This window comes from Quercus robur, chromosome 8, assembly GCF_932294415.1.
Source record: "Quercus robur chromosome 8, dhQueRobu3.1, whole genome shotgun sequence".
Classification (NCBI taxonomy): Eukaryota; Viridiplantae; Streptophyta; class Magnoliopsida; order Fagales; family Fagaceae; genus Quercus; species Quercus robur.
Window position 1 is genome coordinate 52028651 of NC_065541.1, and position 19522 is coordinate 52048172.

Below are 19522 nucleotides of genomic sequence, written 5' to 3' on the forward strand. Positions count from 1 at the left end.
CACCACAGAACAACTATATAACATGAAACAAGATTGGGTTTACAACCAAGGCCTTATAGTCTCAAGAGATGGCCTCAATGGCAGTCTTGCTTTTTTATGGAAACCCGGAACTTAGGTACACGTCCAAAATTTCTCCCATTGGTTTATTGATGCCCATATAGTTTGTGACAGTATAGGTACAAAGTGGAGACTCACCAGTTTTTATGGCCCCCTCGAAACATGCAAACGTGAGGAAACATGGACTTTGCTTGAATCTCTGCGGCACTCCACAAACATCCCCTGGCTTTGCCTTGGTGATTATAATGAAATTGTCAGTTGCAGGGAAAAGAGTGGAGGCTCCTTACACCCCACTCGACAGATGGATCGTTTTCGCTCTGTCATTCATACATGCGGCTTCACTGACTTAGGATTTGTAGGCTTTCCATACACCTGGTCTCGGAACCACGAAGGCCGAATCCACATTTGCCTTGATCGAGCACTGGCTACAACTTCATGGAAAGCTCTCTTCCCGAATGCCACCGTCCACCACATCTCCATGTCCACCAGTGACCATTCCATGTTGGCAGTACACTTGCAACCCCACAGAAACCATCCACGACATCAAACCCAACGTCCATTCCGCTTCGAAGCAATGTGGCTAAGGGATCCTCGGTGCATCGAAGTCGTCTAGGAAGCTTGGAGTGAGGGTTTATGCAAAACTGTAGGTGTACCTATCACCAACTGCCTTAACAGTTGCAAGGCACGTTTAGCTCATTGGAACAAAACAGAATTTGGCCACATGGGAAGGCAAATCACTTGGTTGGAAAAGGAACTACAAGTCCTTGAACACAACCTGCAGCACAACTTCAAATAGATACAGAGTGTCCGTAAATCACTCAACTCTTGGCTGGATGCTGAGAATACTATGTGGCACCAACGAGCAAAACACATGTGGATCACTGATGGAGACCGCAACACATCTTTTTTCCACCAGAAAGCCTCAAACCGCAAGCAGAGAAATACCATCCATGGCCTCACTGACGATACTGGCGTGTGGCAAGAAGATGACCAAATTGTGGAGAATATAATATTAGATTATTTTTCTAATATATTCGAATCAAACAGGCCCACTGACACATCTACAGTTATTGATGCCATCCAACTAGTGGTCACTGACTCCATGAGCATATTTTTTTGTCAACCTTTCCAAGTAGATGAGGTCCACAAAGCACTCATACAGATGCACCCAAAAAAATCACCAGGTCCTGACGATATGCCACCCCTTTTCTATAAGCACTTTTGGTCTCTATCTGGTGAGTGTGTTACAAAAGCTGTAATTGACTTTCTTAATTGGGCATCATTCCCCTAAAGTTTAATGAAATTCATATTATCTTGATTCCAAAAACAAAAAATCCCACCAAGATAACACTATACAGGCCAATTAGTTTGAGCAATGTCATCTCCAGGCTAGCCTTTAAAGTCATTGCTAATAGACTAAAACATTTCCTCCCAAAAATTATCAGTGAACATCAAAGTGCCTTTATGTCTGAACGCCTTATTACTGATAATATTCTTGTTGCTTTTGAGACCATGCATTATCTAAATCAAAAGAGGACGGGTAAAAATGGGGAGATAGCCTTGAAACTTGATATGAGTAAAGTTTTTGACAGGGTAGAATGGGGCTTCCTTAGATATGTAATGATAAAAATGGGTTTTAATGGTAGATAGGTAAACCTTATGATGCAATGTGTTACTTCTGTTACTTACTCAATTAGGTTGAATGGTAGACCTCGTGGACACATTGTCCCATCTAAGGGCTTGAGACAAGGAGACCCCATTTTCCCTTTCCTTTTCTTATTTTGTACAGAAGGATTCTCATCTCTTCTCCAACAAGCCACTTCAATTGGCACACTTCATGGAGTAGCAGCCTGCCTACAAGGTCCATGGATCTCACACCTCTTTTTTGCAGATGACAGCATCATTTTTGGCATGCCACAAAGGAAGAATGCACCAATCTTGAGCAAGTCTTGGACACGTATGAACATGCTTCTGGCCAAAAAAATAGACCAGGACAAAACTGCCTTATTCTTCAGTCACAACACCACACCGGACATTCAGGAAGACATAAAGCAACGTTTTAGATCTGAGGTCATAAAACTACATGAGACATACCTGAGACTTCCTTCCTTGGTGGGTAGATCAAAGAAGAACACCTTCCAGGCACTAAAAGAGAGACTTGATAACAAGTTGTCTGGTTGGAAAGAGAAAATGCTCTCACAAGCAAGGAAGGAAGTGCTCATTAAAGCGGTGGCCCAAGCAATCCCAACCTACACTATGAGTGTCTTCAAGCTTCCAGATACGCTTTGTGATGAAATAACTAGCATGATCCATGCTTTTTGGTGGGGACAATCCAATGGAAAAAATAAAATGGCTTAGCTATCTTGGGACAAAGTCTGTACTCCTAAGGAAATGGGTGGTTTAGGCTTTTGTCATCTCAAATCCTTCAACTTGGCACTCCTCGCCAAACAAGGATGGCGACTACAAACCAACACCCACCCTCTCGTGTCCTGTGTTCTAAAAGCCCGATACTTTCCACACACTGATTTTCTACAAGTTAAGTTAGGCTCCAAGCCATCCTTTGCATGGCGAAGCCTCATCATAGCACAGTGCGTGGTTAGGGAAGGTTGCAGATGGTAGATTGGTAATGGTGACTTTGCCCGGATTTGGCATGACAGGTGACTCCCACGACCATCCTCTTTTCGCTCCACAACACCACCAAATACCTTGCCGGGAGATGCAAGGGTCAGTTCACTGTTGGATGAACTTACAGGCGAATGGCGGAGTGACTTGATCAAGTAGATTTTCATGCAAGATGACTCCGATGTGATCCTCAGCATGCCATGTAGCCATAGTCAAGTCACTGACCGGCTCGTATGGACCTACACCCCAAGAGGCACCTTCACAGTTTGTAGTGCCTATAAGGTAGCCCTTTCATTATCAAATCATACCTACGAGGCACAAGCTTCCAATGATGAGTCTCAACACTTGTTTTGGCACACACTATGGAGTCTCAACGTCCCACCAAAACTCAAAATATTTGCATGGAGAGCTTGTCACAATATACTCCCTACCAAAGTCAATCTCTGTCATCGTGGGGTTATAGAGGATGCCATGTGCGAAGCTTGCCCCCTTGGGGAGGAAACTAGTGGACACATGTTCTGGGAGTGCATCAAAGCTCGTGACACATGGACAGCTATGGGTCTACCACTAGACATTAGAGGCGTGCACTTCAGGGAATACGTGGACCTTCTCTGGCACCTTATCTTCATTCAACATGCAGGTAAGGACATGCTTGAGTTGATAATCACAATTTCATGGTGCATGTGGTATAATAGGAACAAAACTTGACTTGGCTCTCCTCGGCTATCCAGTCATGACATCATTATGAAAGCCCGATCCATGCTACATGACTTCCACCTTGCACACTTTCGGTACTACAATCCCAATTTTGCAGAAGAAGTTAGGTGGACCCCTCCTGTGTTCCCATGCTATAAAGTCAACATGGATGCTGCGGTTTTCAAGAACACAAAGTCGGTCGGCATTGGGATCATTGTTCAGGACCATGTGAGTGACGTGCTTGCGGCTTTGAGCACGCAACTTCTGCTGCCATTGGGTCCACTTGAAGCTGAAGCAAAAGTAATGGATATAGCCATCTCTTTCGCAAAGGACATTGGCCTACAAGAAGTCACTTTCGAGTCAGATAGTTCAGTCCTTATTGAAGCTCTCTTGGACAAGTCAAAGGTACCCATCAGTATTGAAAATATCATCACAGGTATCCACGCCAACCTACAACACTTTAGACAGCACCAAATGCTGCACGTCAAGCGACAAGGAAACACACCAGCTCACCTCTTGGCACGCCGCACTAACGGTCTTGATAACTTTGTAACTTGGATAGAAGAAACTCCATCTTTTATTGAATCCGCAGTGATTTAGGATGCTTTGTTATTTTCTCATTATTAATAAAATTCACGTATTTTTCATCCAAAAAAAAAAAAAATCTTATAACGTCGACCATCTTGCAAAACAATTATGGGGGTGAGTTTACTGTTTACGAGTACCTCATCTTATGGATATACAATATTAGGTATGTGAGATTTACAATTGTTTGTGTTTAATATATATGTGAAGGGAGTGTTGAATGCACCCATTTTTGGAGGGAGTATTTTCTATTTCCATTTGCATACGACGGATCTCTCAAAATTTGTAAACCCCAATAACGCACGAGGTTCACTTGTGAGAAACCTACTACATATATCGAGCTACTATATCATATATATCTGATACATGTAAACCATCCTCACATGAAAATGGATATATGATATCATTTTCATATTCAGCAAAAAAACCTATGCCCCAAGTAACCTTTTGCAATCAAATTGTAATTAAATTTGAAAAGGAAACTTACCAACCCCAGAAGGACCAATCAGGGAAGACAATGTCTAGTGTTTCATCATCCTTACAATAATTGAACACCGGTGGCACCGACGTGGCTTTAAGCCCTTGGTAGTCACGTTTTTTAATCACGGTTTCGTCTCCACACCAAAACATCAACTCCAAATCTGGTACCTTCCCAGGGTACAACCTCAGAAGCTGTAAAATTCCCCATATTGTAAAGACATCCCTAGTTTGATATGACCCCTTATATCTCTCAACATAAGCCTTTCCCTTTACAATAACAAGTCTAAAATTTGCATAAACTCTTCCACTTTCCACCATGTCCCTCGTGATTCCAGTACTCTGCCACGGCCGTAGATCTTCATGGATCCACCGGGTGTGCTCCGGACATGCCACAGGAGATGATTCCTCTTTCTCAATTGTCACCGGGCAAGTGGTTGGGCATGTTAATGTTAAGTTCAAATTGGAGCAATTCAGTGGGAACTCAACTTGGCCAGGGGGCTTTTTAGGACTTGGTGTGGTTACAATATCTGTTATGACAGACTTGAAAAGAAGAAGAAATTATATAAGAAAAATGTATACATTCTAATAGAAAATGCACAACCGAGAAAATTAAAGATTATATTTGTTTTCTTTAGGCGAAAAAGAAAGCACCAATTATAAATTTAGTTTCTTCTAGTTATTACTGTTAAATTGTTAATAGATAGTTCTCTAGATCGAAATTGAATACATTTATTGCATTTCACACTATAATAACGAGTGTATAACAAAATTTAGTCAAATTTAGGTGGGACCAATGTATTCAAATTTTTTGAACAGAGCTTTCTCCCACATGATCCATAAAAATAGAAGAAAGTATATTTTTAATTTAAATAAACTCCATGGACATGTAGAAGATAAATGCTATATCCACTCGGACTAAGACATAATTATAATTAAATTTTTGAAATTGAGATGTGAGTACTTTAAAATATGGCTATAAAGAGGGGGCCTATCCTGAATTGATCACAAGAATTGATACAGGCTTTTGTTTTATGATTGTGAGAAACTCTTGACATGTCATGAAAGTTATGCAGAATGACATATCTATAGTGAATCTAATTTTTGTTTTGTTAAAAAATAGTGAATCTAATTTTTTTGCAAAAGTTCTTACAAATAAGTATGGTCACCAACCAAGAAATCATTTATAATAGCTCCCAAATATCCCTATACCCTATTTAATAAATAAAATTGGATGGTCACCAGTGAACACTCACCAATGCCCCCACACCTTCATAATAATAATAAAGAAGAAACAAAACCCCACTCAATGAGGAAGTATACTTTGTTACGAGTGTATGTTTCTTGCTCCCCATAGATGTGAGAAAGAGGAAACATGCACCCGTAACAGGGTGTATTTTTCCCCACTCAATGCTCATTTCACTTCCAAAAATATATAGCAAGCAAATCAAAAAAAAAAAAAAATTCTATTATCTGTGCTAATAAGCAAAGAGAAACAAACAAACATATAAACAAACTTAGTTGGGAGGGACTTACCTTTTGAATCCAAATCCAACAGAGGGAGATGCTAACAAATGATAAGATGAAAATAGTGATGGTGGCCCATCTCTTCTTAGCAGACTTTGAGAAATGACCACACAATCGAGCTGCTCGTGACCAAAACAAGAAAACTGAATGAAAATAAGTTCCCATACCTTTTACATTAATAACCAGCTCAATTTCTATCTTCTTAATTTAGAAGTGTGATAATGGTTTATTAAGAACCACTTCTTAATTTAGAAGTGTGATAATGGTTTATTAAGAACCACTTCTTTGTCCAAAATCATCTTCTTCTTTTTTTACTTTTCTTCTGAATTCTATGCCCAATAGACTTTCTAATAAGGAAAATGTTAAATGTACTATTATATAAAAGTTTACAAACTATCGTGACAATAAATACTCAATGTACTTAAAGTTTTAGTATATAAAGTTTACAAATTACTATGACAATAAATATAAAGTTGGCCATTTAATGTGACGGTAAATGTAAAGCTGTCCCCTCTTCTCAAGACAATAAATATAAAGTTGGCCATTTAATGTGACAATAAATGTAAAGATGTCCCCTCTTCTCAAGGCTTTAAAAACAAAATATAAATTACACTTTACCATCCTAAATTATACTCCTTATTACACTTTGTACCCTAAACTTTGAATTTTCATCCAAGTTAACAACAAACTTAAAGACAAGGTGCAAAATGTAACATGAGTCATAGTTTAGGGTGCAAAAAGTGCATTAAAAAAGTTTAGGGTCTAAAGTGTAACATGAGGTATAGTTTAGGGTGGTAAAGTGTAATTTTCCCTAATATATAAAATTGAAAACATTTTACTTTTGATTGATTTGATAATATTTTGCGACATAAAATTTTTCACATTATATTTCATTCAATATTTAAATCCTTCCATTAGAATCTTTGTACATCTTATTTTATTTTGATGGTAAATATATTATTCAGTATACAATTATAATAAATTCCTAATTGTAGAGTATTTAATTCCATATTCAACCACATTTATAATAAATTCTTAATAATTATCCTAATTATAAAATTTTATATTTAGACAAAAAAAAAATATATATATATATATATATATTATATTATATTAAAAAAATTTGTGCATTGCACTGATTACCAACTAGTATATATTATAAAAGTTAGATCTTAAAACTGATGGTTGCACAAAATAAGGGCAAGTGTCCATTTGTCATTACATATAATAATGGACAAAGTTTGGCTCCAAACATGTTTAGAGCATTGGGCTCCAACCACCAATTGAAAGATAACATTTGTCATTAATGTACACTACACATGGCTCACTTAACCTAACCAATCAAGTGGATTACGTGCATTGCACATGATGGGATACATGTTATTTTTCTATTAGTGGTTGGAGTCCAAAGCTCCAAATTTGTTTGGAGCCAAACATTTTCCTATAATAATGACACGTGCCATTTTTTGTAAAAGTAAAGATGCATACAAGAGTATGAATAAAATGACTCCTCTAACCTTCATTAATTCCTTTTAGTCATTATCAATTAATTCTCTTTAAAAGGAAACCAACAAAATTTAATAAAGTGGTCATAAACTCCTAAATAAACATGCCTTTAAATGTCCACTACCATAACTTTTTTTTTTATATGTTCATTTGGGTTATTGCTTTAAGGGTAATTATTGAGTACTCCTGAAGTATCATAATACTCCCCTCTCTTACATAATTGTGGATCTCACTAATTAATGTGAGAGGGGGGAGTATGCATTTATGGTACTTCTGGAGTATTCAATAATTTTCCCTGCTTTAGAACAATTGTGTTGGAGCATTTTAATATTAATTAATTAAAATGAATAAAAATTACAACATAATGTAAAGATGTGGGAGTGAATATGGAAGATGAGGAGTTAGTGAAAATGTTTAATTCCACATTGAAAAGGAAAGAGATTATTTTCTACTTTTTAATTGTGGTGATTAATGGGTTAATATGAATTGACTCAGATATTGGGCTAGATACGTGCGCAAGGGAGAGGTGAAGGGTGGAGGTATCTCAACATTAATTGTGTAACTCCAGCCCATCAGATTAATATCCAACAATTAATCTTGTAACACCCACTACATCAAAATAATGGACCTAATTAATCAAATTAATTTGGGTAGTAATTTCGTGAGGCCCATTGAGCCTATAAATAGACTTATTCAAACCCAATCCACACAACTGCAATATACACTAAAAAAAAAAAAAGAGAGGTTCTTGGCAAGGGAAGGTGTTCTTTTTGGTGGAATTTTGGGCTTGAACACTTTGTGCAGAGGTTGTTCTAACCATATGACACTTGTTGGGCTGTTGTATTCTAGGGGAGACAAGTCAGAGAAAGTCTGCACCGATTATAAAGTTTAGCCAACCAAGGGCTTGAATCTCCTTAAAGAGAGCAAGTGCCGCGCCTCGGTCCAAATAGTGTTGTGTAATTTTTCTCTTTAAATTTATAATATTCAGAAGTATTATTCAGTTTCTCTTTGTGTTATTTCCATTATTATTGTGTTTGCACCAACAAGTTTACCTATATTTTTCTCCCTATTTGTTACTTTTCATGTTTTAGGAAACAACTTTCTTTTTCACCAACATCAAATTTCCTATCCCGAAATATAGGTAACCATTGTAACTTAAATGGGTACATGTATGAGTAAGTTAATGGGTAAATTGGTGTGAAAAGTTTTTAGGTGTTTGGTTACCTATTTTAGATAATCTACTACCAATGCTCTAAACAACATGAATGAATAAAAAAGAACATGGAGATATATAATTAAGTACATTAAGATGTGAGTTTAATGAGGTTTTAATTCTCAAGTATAAGTTATGCTAAAATGCAAAACCCACCCTCTATATTTTACCAAAAATCATTTCAATCCTCTAACTTTGCTTTTGTTCATTTCAGTCCTCTAACTTTCAAATTTATTCAATTAAGAATTTTTCATCAACTTTTGTTATATGTTGTAATTTAATTTTCAAAATTTTTAAATATTTCTTCAAATTTTTGAATTAAAAAAATTAAATTAATGATTGAAAAATATTTTCTAGATTATATTTTTCAAAAAAATTTAACAAAAGTTGGTGGAAAGGCTTTAATTGAACAAATTTGAAACTTCGAGGACTGAAATGAACAAACGCAAAGTTAGAGAACTAAAATGAATTCTAAAGAAACTTAAAGGGTATGTTTTGCATTTTAGCCTATAATTTATTGATGGGTGAACATTTATGGTAAAAATTTAATTTATATTATTAATGGGGAAATAGATTACAAATATTATTTTATATTTTTTCTTTATTAAAATAATCCTAACATTTAATGAAAGTTGAAACTCAAAAAAGGCATTTATTGCTTCTTCTTTTTAGATTTTTCCAATACTTAGGTTATGTTTGGTAACAATTTTTGTTTTCTATTTTTAAAAACTTGTTTTTGAGAATATAAAGAAAAAACAATTTTCTTGTATTTTTGAAATAGAAAACATGTTTGTTTAGTAAAGATAGTTTTTTGAAGAAAAAAATAGAAAATATTAAAATATGTTGTTACTAGAATTTGAATTCTAATGCTAACTCATTAAATGAGACAGATTCATTAATTAAATGCGTGTTTTTATTGACTTTTGAAAATTAGAAACTGAAAACAATCTCTTGCATGTTTTTAGTTTCCTTCACAGATTGAGTTTTGAAAATAGTTTTTGTTTTCTGTCCATTTTGGGTTGCCAAACAAGTTTTTTAGTCTCAAAAATAGAAAATTGGTTTTGGAAGAAGAAAATAAAGGGGGAAAGACAATTACCAAACATACCCTTATTTTCCCACATTTCCACTTGCTTTATGGATTTATCCTTTCTCTCAAGAAAACCTCATAGTGACGAAGGATCATAAGGAGGAGGCAAGGTGCATGGGGTTAAATCACTGTGAGACTTAACCATGGACTCAACCATGAATTTCTCCCATGTACCCTTAGCTGGGCAAGCCATCATTTCTGAACATAGCTCAACTGCTCCTCAAAGTATAGATGGTTTGAATTTTAGGAGCTTTGCATATTTATTTAACAAATGAAACATGTAATTATATACTTAGTCCATCATTAGATCCTCCTATATGAAGTTGCTTGCTGCCTCTCCTATGTGTTGAGCTTGCCAAGTTTATGAAAATAAAAGAGTTGAAAACAAAAATGATTTTTTAACATTAATTTAAATTAGTGAAAAAAGTTTGTGGGTTCCAGTTAGCTCAACTGGTAAAGTTTCTGATGGTTGTATAAGAGATCTGCTTACACCAAAAACTGATTGGTGTCTTGGTCTGGTGATAAAGAGTTATCATCAGGAGCGGACGCCATAGGTTGAAACTCTTTCAAAAAAAAAAATTTGTGAAAAAAGTGAAAAAATTTTCAAAAAACTTATTAAAAGGTAAAAATAGGGATATACAAATCCTCTATATCATTTTTCGTGTTCCATTAATCATAACTTGTCATGTATTTGATTTTTTTTTTTTTCATATTAAGTTTTGGCTGTTTGATAAGGAAAGACAATTAAATACATGGTAAGTTGTGATGGGTGGAATATAAATTGGAACACAAAAAGTAGTATAGAGAATTTGTATTATGTTAACATCCTATTCTGCAACCCACATTTAACCTCACATGGAGGGTAAAAGGGTAATTTCACCTTGGAAATATGCATCTTTATTCTGATCACTAGATCATTAACCTCATTTCACCAAAATGATCTTGATATTGTAACGATCAAATCAACTAGTCATAAGCCCTAATCGGACCATCAGATTGAAAGTTATCATCAAATCAAGTTTTAATGGCTGAGATGTACTATCACAAATTGAGTCCGACTATATGTGATTATGAATAATTGATTCCAATTAGTTATAATTATAATCAAATTGGGATTAATGATGTGTCATAATTTGATTGGTTAGGACTACATTTTATGGTGAGGTTGCATACACCTAATTAACTAGATAGTTAAACATTAATTATTCAATGAGTAATTTCTGCAATTGTCTTTTAATTAGGGTAAATTTGGAACCAATTAAGTCTGAAATGGGAGTTATTGGAGTCATTTAATGTTAATTAGTACCTAATTTGGAGTGATTAATGTTAATTGTGCTGAAATCATTTTCTAACAAATGACCTCTTCTAACCATTTCATCAATATCTCTCAGAATATTTTGAATCTATGAATGAGGTTAATTTTTCTAGAAACTAGACATCCAGAGCTTCAATTTGAGCACAAGAATGAGACAATTCCGATCATAATTGAGTCAAATATGATTATTCGAAATTGGCTTTACAGGCTGTTACAACAGCTACGGGAAAACCGAATTTTGGCTTGCTCCTCACTCCCACCAATCTTTCCATTTAATGCACCAGATTTCCCCCAATGCTAAAATGAGGTCTAGGTTCATGATTCTTTATCAACCCTCATTAAATGATCTCCCATTAATATTTCCTCCACCACTACTATATAAACCCCCCCTCCTCTCCTTCATTCAAAGACACAAAAAACCCCCTCTTTTCCCCTCTCTTAAATTCTAGTAAAGTTAAGTAGTCTTGTCATATCTTGGTCTTCCCGAGACTCAAGGTATTGAGTGAGACTCACTCTTCCTCTCCTAACTCTTTTTTTCCTCCATTCTTAGGACCTCCCTCAAGAGTCTCCTCCTCCACCATATGGATCTTGCATGAAAGTATAATTTTTTTCCCTAATTGTTTGCCATGATGAGAGTTTAAGATTAAAACATGATAATAATCATTTAAATTCCTTTGAATATGTTTGAATATTCTTAATTGTTCTTATATGTTCTTCACATGTTCTTGGTTGTTCATCACATGTTCATGCATGACACTAGTTTTGATCTTAAATCCACATAAAAAAACATGAAAAATATATTTGTTTAATAATTCTTTTAAATTCTTGAATCTAAGATATCACCATCCACACACATTCACTAGAATTTATTTGTCAATCCAAATGAAATGCTTAATAAATTGAATTAGGGTTTATCACATGCACACACTTTAAATTCAACATGCAAATTGATTGATAACATATTGGATGATGTGATATGAATGTTGGCCACCATAGTCTAGAAGATCGGTTTTACCGGGTAAGGTGGGTGCCTAACACCTTCCCACCTTGTAACATAGCCTCCGAACTTAGATCAAGGGTTAGTAGATCAAATGCTTATCCATCTATTTTTCGATTTTTAGATTATAACTAGGAAACAAAGCAATGTACTTTATCTTAGATTGTATCTAGGACCAAAACCATGTAATTTCCTATGATCAATGTAAATTCAATTTCAAATAAATAAAATGAGGAATTTTTTTCAATTTTGGTTTTCTTATTTATTCCAATAATTAAATAAGTGGCAACTTCATTGTAAAATCTTTAATCTAAAGGGAAAAATATAACTAGTCGAACCTCCATTTTGAGAGGCAACAACACGACTCCACCCATTTACGTGGATTTCGCCCAACATCTTATAAAAAGGGGCTGGGGGTGCGATCTCTCACATATTCATTATAGAACTTTATATTCTATTAATAGGCCTTTATTGTTTGTATATAAAATTACACATTAATATAATGTACTAAGATTAATAAAAAGTTTAATATAATTTACTAAAATTATATATATAGAAGGTCGGGTTCAAGTCACACCTGGTGTATAAACAATGTTACAACACCCCAATAACTTGTTATAGAATTCATATTTTGAAAATTCTACCATTGAATTATATATTCTATATGTTCTTAACATTCATGCCAATTTTTATGTCAATTGGATGTTATTTACCATTTGATTCATACTCATCTTTTAGACATTATTTTAAACCACAAAAACTTGAATTTCAACAATTGATTGATGACATGGCTATTAATTTTTTATTACCTTGAAATTTTGCAAGCATTTAGAATATACGAAGATAATATAATCTAATGGTAAATTTGTTAAAATTTGCATCCAATTAAAAAATATTGAGTGGTGTAACATTGCTTAAAGTTACACCTAATTTGACATAATATTATAAGATTAACCAAAAGTCAAATAATTTTGATTTTATATATATCATCATAAAATTTTCAAATCTAACCAACTTGCTCCAGTTGAGAAATCTCAACCTAAGGATGATAGATTTAAAACCAACCTAAGGATGATAGTTGAGTTTGCACCATTTTGTTGAGCCTAATAAAAAAAAAATTTAATGTTTCATTCAACCATGCAACTCCATTATTTAATAAATAATTTTATCTTGTATAATTATAACTAATATTCCAATGTCATCAAACTAAGTCCCAAAATAGCAAAATAAATTAAAGTAATAAACTTAACCTAAGTCTCATAATTCAAAATAAATCAAACGAGCAATTTTAAATTACATATTTATATTTAAAAATAAATTTTAATTGTACATGTAGGTTGGGTAAGTTACTTAGGTTAGAAATTTTGTCAACATGAATTCCTCACAACTCAAGTTTGGAAAAAGAAAAAGACAACAAATGAAGTTATCAACTCATGAAAAACAATTCAAATGGTTGGGTTATATTGGTCCATTGGATTGGTGGATGCATACCAAAGCATTGAGAGAGAGAGAGAGAGAGAGAGAGAGAGAGAGAGAGAGAGAGAGAGAGAGAGAGAGAGAGAGAGAGAACCTGGTAACAAGGAATAATAGAGCATCAATATTTTTGGGTATTTTAATATTTTTAGCTATTAAGGAGGTTAAGGAATAGCTATTATGGTCATCTTAATAAGGAATAATTATTCTTCATTTTAAAGAATAGTTATTCATAAGGAATAACTATACATTGTAATAGAAACACAACCAAATGTGCCCTTAGTCAATAAAATAAGAGAAATGCTATGCTGAGACTTTCTAAAAAAATAATAATAATAAGATCAAGGGTAGAACTTAGGTATAGTACCTTATGTGCTATACCTTAAGTTTCCTTTCTAAAATCAAGCCATATGGCTATTTTGATAGAAACACTAATGGAGTTAAAAGGCAAAATTTAGATACAGTACCTTATTTGTTATACCTTGGGTTCCCTTTTTAAAATTAAGCCATGGGGGTATTTTAATGGAGACACCAAACGAAGTTAAAAGAAAATGCAGACTTCTATTTCTCAGAATTTAGGAGCTCCTAGCTGGTTTGAATCTTCCCTTTCAGACCCTTCATTGATGAAGCCATGAATTCCCTCTTTTTTACCCACTGATTGAAGAGGCCGGCCATGAAGTTTGGCCATGTTGTGAATTGGGTTTGTAGATTGGAGACCCTTTTCCTTAGGTTGATAATATTGAGATCAAAAGTTTGATGGGGGACCCAGTTTGTTTAACAGTAGCTTGATGGGAGAACAATTTGTTTACCAGTAGGTTTGTGATGAGATCTAACGCTTGATGGGATCCCACCACCACTCCTATTAGAGCAAGACAACCAAACTTGTTTGATTTCTATAAGGTTGTGTTTGGATGGCAACATTTGGATCTGGATTTGGATTTGAAATCCATTGATTTTAAAATTCTTTGTTTGGGTATTTTTAAACAATGAAGGGTTTGAAATTCTATTGTTTGGACACTTAAATTTGGATTTGGATTTAGATTTAAGGTCAATAAAATATATTTTTTGTTAGAAATAAATTCTGATTGGAATGTGTAAAGCTTGGGCAATGAAAGGGTTATTTGGGATGTGTGAAATCTGAAATATGTAAAGCATATAGGGGAGATGTATATCCATAATTGTACTCATTATTGCAACCTTATCCCATGAACTCTACAAGCATTTTAAGGTTCTATATATATGTGGGATTTCTTTACTGTTATTGTAGATATCTAAGAGAAATCAAAAGGATTATGGATGACCACTTGAATACAAGAGTTTTTCAATATATCTTTCTTGTTTTCTTCTTATTTAGTTTTATCTATTTTTATTATTTCACAACACGTTATTAGCTCGAGTTTCTACCCAATTTTGGAAAGGAAGTTGTACTCTTATTGTTCTTCAAACATCAAAGATTATTTGTGTACTTTTCTCAACTCACTATAATTTTTCTCTCTAAGGAATTAGTAATTATCTTATTTATTTATCATTACATTTTATGCTTATAATTTTAGTGATTTTTAATTGATTAAAAATTTTATGAGATTCACGTTATATATTGTTATGAGATTCAATATACTGAGATTCACGTTATGAGATTCATGCACTACAAGAAATCTGTACTATTGCAGCGGTTTTTTTACGGCGAGTGCAAAAAACTGCCACTATATGTCGCATATTGCAGCGTTTTTTGGGACCGCCACTATAGGTGTAGTCTTTTGCAGCGTCCTATAGTGGCGGAACATAAAACCACCGCAATATAGAGTTTTAGCGGTAGTAAATTAGATATAGCGGCACTCCAAAAACCCACCGCAATAAATATATCATTTTGCGTAGATACTATAGCAGCAGTAGGGAAAAACACCACAATATGCAATCTGTAGCGGCGTTTGTATGATCGCCGCAATAGGGACTACTTTTTGTGGCGCGATTTCTTAGTTATAGTAGCGGGTTAGATTGCCACTATAGACCCTTTAACTCCCCAAATCTTCCCTCTGTTTTTTTTTTTTTTTTTGGCTTTTCATTTTTAGCACCTTTTCATTTTTGACAAAAACACTGTATCTCTCTATCTCATTTCACTCTATCTCTCTAACTGTTCAGAGACCCAAAACACACTATTCACTGTATCTCTCTCTAACTCTTCAAAGACTCAAAATCCCACCCAAACACCCAGCTCAAACACTATTTATCTTTTAAACTCTATCTCACTCTCTAGCTCTCTCTCTCTCTCTCTCTCTCTCTCTCTCTCTCATAGACCCAAAATCCCACCACCGCCGCCGCTTTCACAACAACCCCACCACCACCACCACCAAACGTTCAATGGCCGCCACCTAGGAACCGCAATCCACCTCATCAATGCCACTTAACAACCCCAACCCACCTCGTCGCCGCCACCACATTTCACTCCCAAAAACCAAACGCTCTCTCTGTAAGTTGTCTCTATTAGGTTCTACAGACTTAGGTATTTATGTATTTAGAACTCTAATATGTATTGTTGGCAAACCATGATCAAAAAAATGTGTTTAGAAGTGTTTTAGTCTTGCTCAAAGTTGTGCATTTATGTAAAGTTGGAATCAAGCTAATGCAGAAAAGTTTTACGCATTTCGGTCTGGCTCGATCGATCAAAGCTCGAGCAGAATGTTTTTTTCTGTAGATTTTCCAACTCAGCCCTAGTTGTTTTAAAACGTTTTAGGGTTTTCTAATTTGTCCTAAGTATAAAAGGAAAACCCTAGCCACGTTTTTGTGTTGCTCATATTGCGATTTGTGTAAATCTCTTGTAAGATCTAGAGGAGCTTTCTTTTACACAAACTTAGGGTTTTTAAGGAGAAGATCTATCTACACCTTGATGATCAACTCGGTTGCTGTCATTGAAGCTTAAAGAAAACACAAGTGGGTGTGCTTGTATCTGGTGGTGAATCCAAGAAAGAAGGAGTCCGTGGATTCGGAGCTTGCACGTGATCGTGTCAGTAAGTTCTACTGGTTGGTAACAATAAGAAGTCGAGCGTGGGGGCTTGTAAGTCTTATTGTATGAACTTCGATTCTTTCAAGATAGTGGATTCAAGTTTACCTTAAGGATAGCTAGGTCAAATCCTCCCCAGGTTTTTGCCGGTTTGGTTTCCTAGGTGATCATATCTTGTGTTATTTATCTTTCCGCTGCTTTGCATGATATAATTTTTGTTATTGTGATAACCTAAATTTGTTAAATTGGACTAAGTAACAACTTGGCTAATTACCTAGGTTAAATCAATTGTTTTAAGGGGTCTAAAAACCATCAAGTGGTATCAGAGGGGGTTGCTCTTTTGTTGTTGATCTTTTGATCACTAAGCTGATCCTTGACCCCTGTTGTCATGGAACACAGACACTCTCTAGTTAATCCTCTTCACTTTGATGGGAATAGTTATGCTTATTGGAAAGTAAGGATGAAAGCATTCCTGAAATCTATTGATGAGAGGGTGTGGAACTCCGTTGAATACGGATAGGAGAAGCCCACTACTCCTGTTAGTGAGTGGGAAACTTCTCAAAAAGAAGCAGCTGTGTTTAATAGAAAAACTATGAATGCTATCTTTAGCGCTGTTTCTATGAAGGAATTTAAGAGAATCTCTAATGTTAAGATTGCTCATACTGCTTGGAATATCCTCCAGACTGTGCATGAAGGCACAAAGGCTGTCAAAATCAATAAATTGCAGCAATTAACTTCTAAATTTGAAAGCATTAGGATGTCTGATGATGAATCTTTTGATGAATTCTATGCTAAATTGAATGACATTGTTAATTCTACTTTTAACTTGGGTGAAATCTATGATCAACCTAAAATTGTTAGGAAAATTCTTAGATCTTTAATTGAATACTTTAGACCCAAGTTGATTGCCATTACTGAAAGCAAGGATGTATACTCCATCCTTGTTGATGAACTTGTAGGATCTCTTTAATCTTATGAGTTGGATCTACCCAAAACTACCAAATCCAAATCAATGGCTCTTAAGTTAGTTGATGATGTTGAAGGTGGTGGATTTGATGATGAGCTCTCTGCTATAGAGATTGCTTACCTTGCCAAGAATTTTAGAAACTTTCTCAGGAATAGTAACAGAAAGGCAAGAGGCACAAACACTGCTGAACCTAGAAACTTTAAGAAGTATGATCCCACTAAGGTTAACAATAATGATAAACCTAGAGAAAAAGTAGGTCAATCTTCTAATAATTCTTTGGGTTTTCAGTGTTTTGGATGTCAAGGGTATGGTCACAAGAAATTTGAATGTCCTACCTATTTTAAGTCTAAGGATAAGGTTATGGCTGTAACCCTTAGTGACGGTGAAGTTTCAGATAATGAGTCTGATTGTGATGAGGATGGAAACTTCATTGCTTTCACTGCTACTACTATAGTCAATGAGAGCATATCTGTTGAAGAGAACCCTTCTGATGGGGAACTCTCTGAGGATGCAGATCTTCAAGAGACCTATAATAAACTTTGCAAAGTTGCTGCAAAGGATGCTATGAATGTTGAACTTGGCCTGAAGAAAATTGAATCTCTTGAGCTTGATAAGAAGAATTTGCTTGTAAAACTGTTTGATGCTACTGAACTTTTGAACAATGTGAAAACTGAGAATATGCTTTTGCTTGATAAAGTTAAATATTTGGAACTTGATTTATCGGTTGCTAGATCTGTTAGTTCTAAACTTGATCAAATGTTGAGTGTTCAAAAGTCTCCTTCTGACAAATCCAGTTTAGGTTATTTTGAAAGCATCTCTGTGTCTGCTCCCCATTCCACAAACTTTGTCCCTTCATCTTCTTCTGAACCTTCTGTGAGTGAGAGAGTGAGTGAAACTGTCAAACCCCCTGTGAGTGAGGTTGTCAAACCCATAGAAGTTTCATCATCTAGGAAGATTAGGGTTGATCTGAAAGAATCTAAGTCTAAGAAGCCTACCCTATCTAAGGACAAGACACATGATAAGCCTGCATGGGTTTGTCACTTTTGTGGAAAGTCTGGACACATACGTCCTAACTGTTACAAGCTGCAAGCTGCAAAGAGAGCAAACAAACCAAAAGTACCTGTGCCTCAAGCACAAGATCCTATGGTACTTATTGGTGAATTGGTAAAGGCTTTAAACATTTATTTCAATCCTGGAGTTGGTATGCAATACTCATGGTGCATCTAAAAGGTTTTGGATGTAAAAGACTCGAACTAACTGAGTCTTTCTGACATGGTCCTTGTGCTTCATTGCTCTACCCTTTGTGACATTTGTTCTTTGGTTTTGTTTTTTGTTTTCTAGGATTTGCATTGCATAACATTCATGCATTTCATTCTAGGTGTTTTTTTTTAATAAAAAAAAAAAGGGGAAGAAAAAGGAAGCAAATTGTATTTTGTACTATTCTTCTTGGTTTTTGAAGAACAAGGTTGGTCAATTTATTTTCACATAACATGTCGTTTGTACCTTATTTAGTTTTGATGAGTTTACTTATTGCACTTTACTAGTTGAAGCTTTGTAGTGCATGTTGTGTGGGAAAGATGTTTATGGTTTTTGATTACTCTGTCTTAATCTTGAAGTCACATGTTTTTCACTGTCGGACTTGAACTTTTAGAGAAAGGCATAAATAACCATCTCACCATTGTTCACTAGCCAATCATGAACACCTTAGTGCATATCATAAGATTTTGTGCTTGAGAAACTGTAGCACATGCACGAAAAGAACATAAGGTGAAGCCTCGGTTTAAATTGCTTAATACTTAAAATTGGTGTGTACTATTAGGCTTGATGCCAAAATCACATGACTTAAAATTGGTGTGTATATTATGAGGCATAAATTCAAGAAACTTACATGATTGCAAGCTTATGATCTAGGAGATGTGGGAGTTATATGATGTAACTCTTTAAGTGATAGTCTCTTTTAAATTCTTTGTGATGAATTTTGTAGACTTTGTGATTGATTGCT

The 19522-nt window shown here is 35.0% G+C and overlaps 1 pseudogene; it reads right to left on the bottom strand.

Moving 5' to 3' along the window:
* Positions 1 to 19522, bottom strand: part of LOC126696456 (uncharacterized) — a 45820-nt pseudogene that overhangs the window by 12840 nt on the left and 13458 nt on the right.